Source organism: Antechinus flavipes, chromosome 2 (genome assembly GCF_016432865.1).
Source record: "Antechinus flavipes isolate AdamAnt ecotype Samford, QLD, Australia chromosome 2, AdamAnt_v2, whole genome shotgun sequence".
Classification (NCBI taxonomy): domain Eukaryota; kingdom Metazoa; phylum Chordata; class Mammalia; order Dasyuromorphia; family Dasyuridae; genus Antechinus; species Antechinus flavipes.
This window is the reverse complement of record NC_067399.1, coordinates 401,886,567-401,898,590: the sequence shown is the minus strand read 5'-3', so window position 1 is coordinate 401,898,590 and position 12,024 is coordinate 401,886,567. Positions and strand designations below refer to the sequence as shown.

Genomic DNA, 12,024 nt, shown 5'->3' with positions numbered 1-12,024 from the left:
TGTCTAAATCATGCACCCTTTTGACCTTATCTTGGTATCACTTGTTTCTTTGGTGTCCTTATGTTTATTGAAAATCCTTTATGTATCCTTATAGTATTGTTATTATAGAAAATGTTCGGTTCATTTCATTCTGCATCAGTCCATACAAGTCTTCCAAGGTCCCTCTGAAACCATCCCTTTCACTATTTCTCATGATAGGAGAGAAGTCCTTTACATTCATATGCCATAATTATTTTTAGCAATTCCCCAAATGATGGACCCTCCTTGAATGTCCAGATCTTCAACACTACAAAAAGAGTTGATGTAAGTATATTTATACATAGGCCTCTTTTTCTCCCTGTTTTTAATTCCCATTAGATAAAGGATAGTAATGATACCACTTAATCCTTCTTGAGGAAGCCCGTTCTACTTTGTACAATTCTGTTTCTTAAGAATTCCCTTCTTTGTCTGAGATGAAATGTGTCCCTATTCACTTTCCCTCTTCTCCTCTGTTTCTAATAGTTCTGCTCTCTATAACCAAGCTGAAAAATTCCAACTAGACAGAGATGGGAGGGTGTTATATGGACAAGAAGAAAAGAAAGAGTGGTGTAGAACTGGTATCCCTGTTAAGGAAGAGGGATATAAATCACAATCATGTGTCTTAGCCAAGCCAAAAGTCTAACATAGAAACATTATTCTAAAATAAAATGTAATCCAATTGTATTTCAAATTGGATGAGCACATTTCAAATAAAATTGATCATTTACAACTTATAGAAACACTAGTTTCAGTCAAAATGAACAAAACAAGATCATCTATTTAGAGTTGGACAGGACCTTAAAGTCAGGTAGTCTTGATTGTGCTTGTAAATGTTTAACTGCCCCCCAAAAAATGCATTGTGTGATATGCTTTTCAATTTGATCTGCTAATTTTATTAGCTTTCTCTCTGTCATGTATTTGTCTAAACAATCAACAGACAATAAGTGATTTTTTAAAACATTTAACAAAATGTAAATGGTCACATTGAAAACTTAACAATCAATAAAATAGTAGCTGTTATTTTAACATTTAATAAGTTCCAAAATGTAAATGGCCACACTGAAAATTGTACAATATAGGTCTGGAGAGCCAATTTCAACTGACTTCAGCACACCTCTATACTTAGTGCTAATCCCCACATTTTTCAGGAAAGAAAATTGAGACCCAATGCTGTTGAGTGAACAGTCTCTCAAGTTAGAAAATAATGGGTTAAATATAAGTAGCAAAGTGAACTTAAATTTGTTGAGAGAAATTAATTACAAAATGTATTCCAAAGCCAAATAGTAATAATTTGAGGATTACCTATATCTATTTTTAAAAGACTTTATACCTCTTCCCTTCTGTTGTCTTAGCTCACCTGAGCCCTAAGTCTTATAGCAATTTTCAAGTTTTCAAGTTAATTTTATATTCATTATCTTATTTGTTCTTCACAAGTTTTATAAATTCAAGAACACCTATTTTGCTTATTAGAAAAATGAGGTTCAGATAGATAAAGTGCAATGAGTAACACTGTTTTAAATAAATACTAAAAAATTCGACAATTTTTAGTGTTCCTCTTTTGTGTTCTTGTCTAAATAACAAATCAAAAAATAATTCTATATTCTGTACCCCAGACTTCTTTCCTATGGATACCTCCTTTTTCATTTTTCTTTCAAATATTGTTTTCCCCCTTTAGAATGTAAACCTCTCCAGAAAAGGGTCTGTCTTTCTTCTTACCTGAATTTGTATTCCCAGAATTTAGCAGTATGTGACACACAGTAAGTGCTTAAAAAATACTGGTTCGCTGGTGGTTTGCTTGAAATCATGTAGCTAATTATGTAATGTTTAACATTTGATTTCAGATCTTTCTAAATCCAAATCCAATGTGTTTCATTATACTATAGTGTTACTGTGGATATTTAGAGTGGATTATAATCTGAATTATTTCAAATTCAGAAAGCCATTTGGAAGTTTGGAAACATTTTATTCACATTGCTTTTCCTGAAATAAGCCATACAATGACAAAAGAAAATGCCCAAGAGATGAAAAGAATATGTAGCATGGCTTTTGCAAGTATAGTGAGACTCCTTCTTGGCATCTGTCTGCACCTCTGGAGTTATTTACAACCTCCAATCCATCCTGGCACATTTTCTGTTCTCACCATGGCAACCAAGGAGAGTTATCTTCAGTGCTATGGTTAATCTGGCTGTTGCTTGTTTCTCAGCTGTGAATCTCTCATTTCCTCTCATTTCATGGGCTCCAATCTTCAAAACTTTAATTCATTCATTCAAGAATTTTCCTTGATTTGTGATCAGAGATCTCATCAAAAGGGTCTCTGTACAAGATCTGAAAGAAGAGAAAAAGTGGTACCACTAGTTAAGGAAAGATGACCACCCCCAAGAGCTCCGGATTTGTAGCCAGAGGATCTTCATTTGAGTCTGAGCTCTGCTATTTGCTTCCTAATTGAGTTTAGGTGGATGACATCACTCTTCTGGATCCTGTTTCCTGATCTGTAAAATCCAGAAATTAGATAGGTTACTTTTAGATGTTTTTGAAATCTAAATCCTATGATCCTTTAAGAGACCTTTAATAGAAATATTGCATTTTAGTCCCTTTCAAAGTTTAAATGCATCATAAAATGGTAGCATCAGGAAGACTCAGATTCACATCGAGAAGTGTGAATTTTTTCATATTATTTGATATTACTTGATAAGTAGTCATCCAATTTTTGCTTCAAAGTCTCAAGAAATCTCATTTTTTGGAAAGACAGGCCTCATTGTTAGAATATTTCTAATTAAAATGAGTCAACAACTTCCACTCATTTCTCCTAGACAGAAAAAAAAAAATTTTTAAAGCCACACTTCCCCAATACCCTCTCACATATTTGAAGAAATGACTATGTACCTACCCTGTTTCTCTTCTTCAAGCTAGGCAACTCCAATTTCTTCAATCCCTGTTTTTGTGGAATAGTTTAAAAACCTCTCCAACTTAGTCACTGCTAGAAGTGTTCCAGATTGTCAATATCCTTCTTAAAATAGGATGCTCAAAACTGAGGTCATGCTATGTCCAGATTTGTACCAACAAGCATTTTCTTAGTAAGGTACATACTTGAGTACATAATTGTGCACTTGAGTAACTCTGTGACCATATATCTGAACATTTCTTTTCAAAAGAATCCATCTATTTCAAAGAAGTGGAAATTTCACTCAATTTCTAAGGAAATGCTTTCTTTTTATTTGCTCAAATAGCCAAGTGTCTTAAATTCCTTTTCACTGAAGAACGAAGTGCACAATAGACAGGATTTTTGAAGTGGAAAGACTCCAAAGATTACCTAGATCTCCTTCCTTATGTTTGCAGATGTGGAGACTGAGGCCCAGAGGCATGTCCAAGGTTAAACAGTTAAAAAGTGATATAATAGAATTTCCTTTCAGGTTGTTGACTCCAAATTCAATTTCCTTTCTACTCCTCCACATTGCTGGGATTCTATAACTAATTCAATTCAACAAATGTTCACTATATCATCTAAGGTACCATGCCAAATGATAGATACAAACATGAACAGCACTCAGTTCCTGCCATCTCAGTTTACAACCCACCTTCATTTAGTGCCTTCTGATTACAATTTCCATGGAATCTATGTGCTGAAAGTCTATGCTAATGAAATGTAAATTCTAGCAAGTACCTTGAAACTGAAAATGCTTAAACTATGATCTGGGTAATCATTCTTCATCTAAGGCCCAGCCTAGGTAAATTCACCAGTGCCTCATCACCAGATTACTTGAAAAAGATGGATATTTCCACCTACTTTAACACTATCACTATGTTTTAGTCATGTCTTTTGTTTTATAATTACTTCATCACTAGTAAAGGATCTTTCCATTGTTACAAAAAAAAAAAAAAAAAGTAAGCAAAAGCAAATAAAATAATGTTTTACATTTCCTCCTGCATCTCAAACCCACAGCCCACCATCTACCCATGGCAAAGAGGTTCTTAATCTCATCTCCGAGGGGTCAAAAGTAAGCATAATAATGAATCTGCATTAACTTTGTTTAATATTCTTTTAATTTCAAAATACTGATGTCATTCTGTGTTTTTATCCTAGCTTTTCTTCCTTCACTCTGGCTCCATTCATATAAGCCTTCCCATATTTCTTTGAATTTCTGGTATTCATTGTTCTTTAAGCCACAATAAATATTCCACTTACGTTCATATACATAATTCATCCAGTAATTTCCCAATAAATAAACACCCACTTCATTTCTAATTCTTTTGCTACCACAAAAATTGATATTGCAAATACAATGGGGAGAGGAGGGTAGGTGGGAAATCCTGAATTCAAATATAACTTCAGCTACTATCTATGTGACTCAGGTCAAGTTGTTTAACTGCTGTTTTTGTTGCCTTATGTATAAAGTGGAAATAATATAGTACCTACATACTAGGATTTTTACGAGAATAAAATGAGAAAATATTTGTAAAACATTTTGCAAGCCTTTAAGAACTATATAAATATTAATATTTATTGTATTATTTTTGTCCAGTAGTAGGATCTCTAGATCAAATAGTAAAGACAATTTGATTCTTCTCAAATAATTCCAAATTGCTTTCAAAAATAGAAAAATTCACAGATCCACCAACAGTATGTTTTAGTGTGTCCAAATTCCTGCAGTCCTTCCAACATTGACTATTTCTGTTTTTTTGTCATCTTTGCCAATTTTCATAGCAATTTTTAATGGCTATCTTCTAAGTTACAGAAGAGTTGGGATATATAATTGTTGTGCCATAGTTCCCTGTTATTGTCCTGTCTCAGTTTCCCTAAATGGTCCTGCCTCAGTTTCCCTAAATTTCCCTGCCTCACTTTCTCTAAATGGTCCTGCTTCAGTTTCCCTAAATTGCCCTGCCTCACTTTCTCTAAATGGTCCTGCTTCAGTTTCCCTAATTGTCCTGCCTTGGTTTTTCTAATTGTTCTGCCTCAGTTTCCCTAGTTGCAACCCACCTTTTCTGCTTATTAGAACTGAGATAATTAGGGCTGTGGAGATCTGACATTACAAAAGATAAAACTCCACATGTCCTATGTCAGATACCTAATTGGTATCCTCTAAGTCCAGACTTCTTGGCTCTAGTTGCATATTTCCTTAACTCCCAGTTAGTAAGAATTTATGGTCCTACCCCCAACCTGTCAGAACTGGATTGATGATCCCTGCCTGGAAATTCCCGCTCACCAGAGTTTGAATTCCACCTCCCTTTGTGTACCGAGATATATATATACACATACACACACACACACACACACACACACACACACACACACACATACACACACACACACATACATATACCGAGAGAAAGAGAAAGAGAGAGACAGAGACAGAGAGAGAGACAGAGAGAGAGAGAGAGAGAGAGAGAGAGAGAGAGAGAGAGAGAGAGAGAAACTCACATTCATGGCTGCATTCTTTGAGACCAAAGTGTCATTCAGCCCTGGGATCAAAAATGGATTCTTTTTGATGCCAGTAAATCTCTCCCTCTCAGAAATCCAAATAAAATATTAAAAACTCTCTGGTCTCTATCTTGCCTCAGTTTCTCCAGCATTACATCATATTTATATCGATAAAACGTCATACCTTAAATATTAGCATATTTAAGTTTTTCTTATACATCTATGATCCCACTTATTTTTCCCAGCATTTCTAAGAGGTAGCTATTATAAATATCATTATCTTTATTTTGCAAATGAATTAACCGAGTCTCTGAGAAGTCAATTGATTTCTTCAAGATACATGGGGCTTGGTTATAATTATGTTAGGGCTAGAATTTGAGTTTGAATCTTCTAACTCTACATCTAATGTCTTTTTTCCCCCACTCTCTATGGACTCTTTAAAATATATGCTGACATTTGTCTCAAATGATATTGCATTCAGACAGAAAGGTAAATTAATACTTATGTACACAAATTGGATAAGCATTAATGAAGAAAAGCAGTTTTAGCACCTGACATCAGTTGTGTAGCCTCTTCAAGAGTAGTCTTACTCTTTACTGAAATTCACACTTGTCAGCTATTTGCCATCTTATCCACAGCCCTTCCTCAGCTTGAACTCTAAGTTTCCTTAATTGGCATCTTCAGTCCCCTGTTCTGTGCCTTGTAGACGGTTTGTATCCAATGAAAGGATTATGGCACATCTCAACTGTTCAGTTTGGCCGCCTTAACAATCCATCTGGATTGATTCAGCTGTGGTGCATCTGGGTAGATTGATGATATGCCAAGTCAGCACAAATATACTAGGTTAGTCTTTCCAAGGTCTGGTTATTTTTGCTCTACAGACTTGGCTGTAGAATCATAAAACTGACGTGGGGGAGCCTCAAAGTTTAAACTTTCAGACAGTGATTTCCATTGTAATTATTTATCAAAGGCTCCTAAAGTGTAGTGGAAAATGCTTGATTTGGGGAGTCAGAAGTCCCAGCTATGAAGCCCACCTTCCACTACTGACTATGTGAATTTGAACAATTTTTTCTGCCACTTTAGGGTTCAGTTGCCTCCTTTGCAGCCTGAAAGATGTTGCACTCAGTGAGCTTTAAATACCCTCCCAGCTCTAAAATTAGGTTTCTAAACCCTTCATTTTTCAGGGAAGAAACTGAGACCCCAAATTGGTAAAGAGACTTGCCCAGAGTCACACAGCTTTTCCCATTTGTAGGTCGTAGACTAGCATTGATACAGGCAGGAGCAGTTGAAACTGCTAAATGTATACCTTCTAGAACATAAGATTTACTCAAATTCCTTATTCTAGGTGATGGGCAGTGAAGTATTCCCTTTTGTCACAGCTGGAGCAGGGAGACAAACTGCTTCTCTCCATCTTTGCATCATTTTTCTCCCTCCCCTCCCCCAACTCCCTAGGATTCCTAGCTCAAGGGGGTTTATTGCCTCCAGCTGAGGTTGCCTAGCAACTGAATTCAGTAGCTTCCTGCTAGACAAAGGCTTTTCCATCCCTTTCTACGGCAGTGTTAATGCTAATTGTTGTCCAGGGAACCGTTCCAACTATAGATGCTAAGAGATGCTAGGATGGAATCTGGGATTTAGGATGCCCTTAGGGGCCAAGAGTGACCCTCTAGTCAGGCTGTAGAATGGGGGAAATTAGCTTTTCAATTCCAGGCCTCCTGTATTATACCCCTCTGTCCCCCTCCGGAATGCAGAGGCACACACTGGGCCTTCCACATCCCTTCTGCAGAGGCAGCTATGGTCCAAAGATTTAGGACTCAAGCATCAGACTGTGTTCCTATCCCAATTCTGCTATTAGTTTCTCCTCTGAAATAGGGGGGATATATTACCTACCTAATTTGTTGTGGGGATCAAATAATATAATGATGTATGTTATGCTACTTTTAAAATGTCAGGGGATTGTTATAAATGAATATAATTATTATTGTTGAATAAACTAATTTAAACAGCTAATATGCAGTGGTCATGTGAGATCTCATTTGTTTTTTTGTTGCTTTTTTTGTGGCACCTCTGGCAGGTAAGGGTAAATTCAAATAATTTCACAAAGAAACATGCACAGAGATAATTCTGGTTGAAATTCATATAGCAAGTTAGAACATCCTTTTGTCACCCTGGCTTAGTGTCAGCAAAAATTAGACATTGTATCTTCCTACATTGCAAGGTCATGAATGCCTCACTAGGCATGAACCCTATTGGTTTAATCTTAGGTCACATTTTTCTCACTAAAATTTGGCTTGAATGAAAAGGGAATGTGACCTTTTCATTGTTTGGCTATATGTATATATACACACTTACACACAGATACATATAAGATCCCATAGACATATGGGTTTACTTTGATTTTTTTCAGTTCACAAAATCTCATTTTAAGGATATGGTTTACAAGCAGGGAGAGGAAGAAAGAAGTGGAAGAAAATAGCTTATATTCAGGCCAATGCAGAATATAGATGGTATTTTTACCTTCAGATACTTTCCTTTAACCAGTCTGATCTTGCAAAATAGCTTGGTCATATCAAGCTCATTTTTCAAAGTGAGCATAAATAATGGTCAAGGGAGTTATCTATGTTTACATAATTAATCAATGATTGAAACAAAGACTAAAATATCAGATATCCAAAACCTGACCCAGATAAATTATATCCAGTGATATAGTCTTAGGTTCGATCTAAGAAAGGACTTTTTTGTCAATGGTGGTTTATTTGTTCCTAGGATGGATTACTAAGAAATGCTCTGAATGATTAGACAACCTCCATCTGTAGCAGGATAATTTGAATGTAGGTTAGCTCTGAGGAAGAGTATTGGTAGATATGACCCCTTCCATCTTCAGGATTCTGCCACTCTGGGTTCATACATTTTTCTCTCTTCATTCTTCATCAGAGTGACAATTCAGTACATAAAAATCTCAGAGTTGGGAACAATAGTACAGGTCTTGCCCCCTGACTGGGGTCCACTTCCTCACTGCCTCAGTTCATGTCACCATCCATTTGAGGCCTTCCTTAATCCCTCAACCTATGCTTGACTACCAAAATGACTTTGTATTTATTTTGAATGTATTTTACATTTACTCATATGTATGTAGGCTTCAATAAGGAAGGCCTTAGTAAACAGGTCCAGCCATACATATCTCCTAGTTGTGTGATCCCAGGCAAGTCACAATCTATGTTGGTCTCTGTTACTTCATCTGTAAAATGGAGATAATAGCATTTACCTTAAAAATTATTATAAGGGTAAAATTAGGTAATATTTCTAATGTGCTTTATAAATTTTTAAGTATATAAATTCTAGCTTATTATTATTTAACCTGAAAGAACATAAACTCCTTAAGGGGATAGTGCTGTTTAGTTTTTGTTTTTCTGTTTCCAGAACATAGCACATCACTTGATTTGTAATAGATTCTCAATACTCTGCAAAGCAGTGACACTGGACTTGCTGTTTCTTGAATGGAATAGTCTATCTCCCAACTTTGGGCATTTTTCCAGTGCCTCTAATATTCTCTCTCCTCCCATCTTCCTCCTAACTTCTCTGGCTTCCTTGATATCCCAGCTAAAATCCCACCTTTATCCATTTCCTTTAATGCTCCTTTCTAAAATTTATTTATTTTTATATATCTGGCTTGTAACTACCATTTGTATGATATGTATATCATCTTTCCCATTAGATTATTAACCCCCTGAGGAGAGGAACAGTTTTTGCCTTTCTTTGTATCTCCTGAAGTTAGCACAGAGATGCTGCTTAATAAATGCATGTTGACTTAATAAACATTTGCTGGCTAATTGATTCAAAACACTTTCCCCACAATAATCCTGAGCAGTAGATAGTCTAGTATTATATTTTACACACAGACTGAACTTCTGAGAAATCAAGCAACCTGCTTAAGGTCCATTGACTAGGGTCAGTTGTAAGACTGGAACCCACTACTCCTGAACAACTTTAATCATCTAGTGTCCTGGGAATTGAAATCATTCCTTTTTTCCAAGCCATCTGCTCTCAGGACCTTATTTAAAAAGTAGATGAAAGGATGCTAGAGTAAATAGAAACTCTTTCAATAAATAGGGGCAACTCTGTCAAATACTTTCAAATACTCAGACTTTCAGGGAAATGTCTAGTTTATTTATCAATATTCAACATATCAATATTATTCCTATAAAATGAAGATATAATTCTTAATAGTGTTAAATATATAGACACACAAGCCTTACTGTTAAAAGAGATGATGGTGGTGATGATAATGATGAAGATAACAGCTAACATTTATATGGCTCTTAGACATTTCCAATGTGTTTTGTATGTATTATTTCATTTGTTCTAACCCCTCCAATAAAAGTGTGAGATAGGTGCTATTATTATCCCCATTTAAAAATTATGAAAATGAAGTTGAGAGATTGTGAATCGCTCAGGATGATAGTACCAGTAAGTGTCTGAGTCAGGATTTCAACTCAGGTCTTCTAAGATTATCAATCAACACCTTTCTTGTGCCTCATTGTGCATATTTTAACTTGATATAAAATCATCTTCTGGGTCCAAAAACAGAGAGAGAGACAGAGAGACAGAGAGAGATAGAGAGAGACAAAGAGAGACAGAGAGAGAAAGAGAGAGAGAGAGAGAGAGAGAGAGAGACAGACAGAGACAGAGACAGAGACAGACAGAGACACAGAGAGATAGAAAGACAGAGAGACAGAGACAGAAAGACAGAGAGAGACAGAGAGAGAGAGACAGAGAGAGACAGAGAGAGACAGAGAGACAAAGAGAGAAGAGAAAGAAGGGGAGGGAAAGAGAAAGAGAGATAGAGACAGAGAAAAACAGAGAAACAGAGACAGAGAGAGACAAACAGAAAGAGAAAGTGAGGAAAGAGGAGAGAACAGAGGTAAGAAGAGAGAAGAGTGAGGAAAAAAGAAGAGAAAATGAGAAAAGTGTGAGGAAAGAGTGAGAGAGAAAGAATGAATGCAAAGAGAATGGGAGAGAGTGGAGAAAGGAAGTGAGAAAAGAGGAGAAAGAATAGCAACTGAGAGAAATAAAGTCACAAATGAAAAGATGCAGTCAGAGAAAGGGATCACTATTTGATTAACACAATACAGTCAAGGCCTTTATTGAGCATGCAGGCTGCTTATAAGTGCATATTGCTTCCGTCACAATTCTACTGAGAAGATCAACTGAGGTAGAATATGGAATGGAAAGCACTTTATAGCTGGAAAGAGTTATCTAAACATGAGCTGTTGTTCTTATGAGGCCCCCAACAGCCAAAGTAGATGTCTCCTTCATTTTGTGTTGCCTTTGATCAATGTTTGTGCTTTCCCCCCTCAGCAGATGCTACCTGTTTTGCACTCTGGCTAATGTCACTCCCGTCAAGAATGTTGCCAAATGCAATGAGGTGCGACTGACACGAGGAAGGATGATGAGCAAGGAGAATGGCAGGTGGTTGCATTTCCTACTTGTAGAATTTTAATGAATCAAGGAGCTTCCTGATGTGTTACATCTGTACTTGCCACTCGAGAGGGCTGGGAGTTGAGAGAAAGGAGGGGAGCTTGGAATGGGAAATAAGAGGCCCACGTATCATTTGAAGTTGACAGCAACCTATGTGCAAAGCAGCACAGTGAAAAGAACATTGAAGAGATTCGATTTCAAATTTCAATTTTCTGCCACTACCTTGTTATGTTACCTTAGGCCACTCAAGTGGCCTTCTTCACTAGGTCTCAGTTTCTCCCATCTGTATAATGATGAATTTGGATTAGGTATTCTCTAAGATTTCTTCCATCTTTTACATTCTATGTTCTTATGAACATAGGTCCCTTTTGGCAATTGCATTCTATCTCAGTGCTTCTGGAGTCCTTCCAAGGCTAATACTTTTTGTGCTAAAGTCACTTTCAACTCCAGCACTTCCAACTCCATGTCCTACCATACCATCTTCTATGTTCAAAACTTCCTGCTAGCTATGACTGTCTATGCTATAAGGTCCTCTGACATTCTATGGCTTAGAATTGCTTCCAGCTCTAATATTCTATGAATTTTTAATATTTGATTTCAGTTTCTGGTCTGCTGGGGCAATCTTCCTAGGTCTCTGTTTCCTCAAGTAACCTGTCACTTACTTGAAGGAAGAACTTCTGTTCTATTTATAAGTCATTTTATGCCACAGAGGACTTAGCTAGCACAGTACCTTGCATATATTAGGTGCTCAATAAATATGTATTGATTGATTGGTCTGTTAAATTAGGATAAAAAATCCTCAGTTTTCTCACCATGAAATGGGCTGAATAATATATTCACATGAATAATATTATGAGAATCAAATAAGATAATGTATATGAAAAGACTGTTTTTAGCTACCAGTACTCCATGGATATAAATGATGCAGTTCCTGCCCACATGCCCCAAACAGCCAGAGATAACTGTTCTTACCTTCAGGAGTTTCTACCTTAAGTTTACACCCCTGACCTGTGGGAATTGTCTGTGATGAATCTGGTAAAGGTAACAGAGTTCCCAGAGCAGCAGAGGACCACAATATACTTTGTCCTTCCTAAAATCTAGCCCCCAATCCAAGT

The 12,024-nt window shown here is 36.5% G+C and overlaps 1 long non-coding RNA gene across 1 annotated transcript in view; it reads right to left on the bottom strand.

Annotated features, from left to right (window-relative positions):
- Nucleotides 1-1,960: 1,960 nt before the first annotated feature.
- The window catches only part of LOC127546644 (uncharacterized), a 41,320-nt gene continuing 31,256 nt past the window's right edge, over nucleotides 1,961-12,024 (bottom strand). The window contains exon 2 of the long non-coding RNA XR_007950036.1: nucleotides 1,961-2,343. This is a non-coding gene — a long non-coding RNA (uncharacterized LOC127546644). The remainder of the gene's footprint in view (nucleotides 2,344-12,024) is intronic.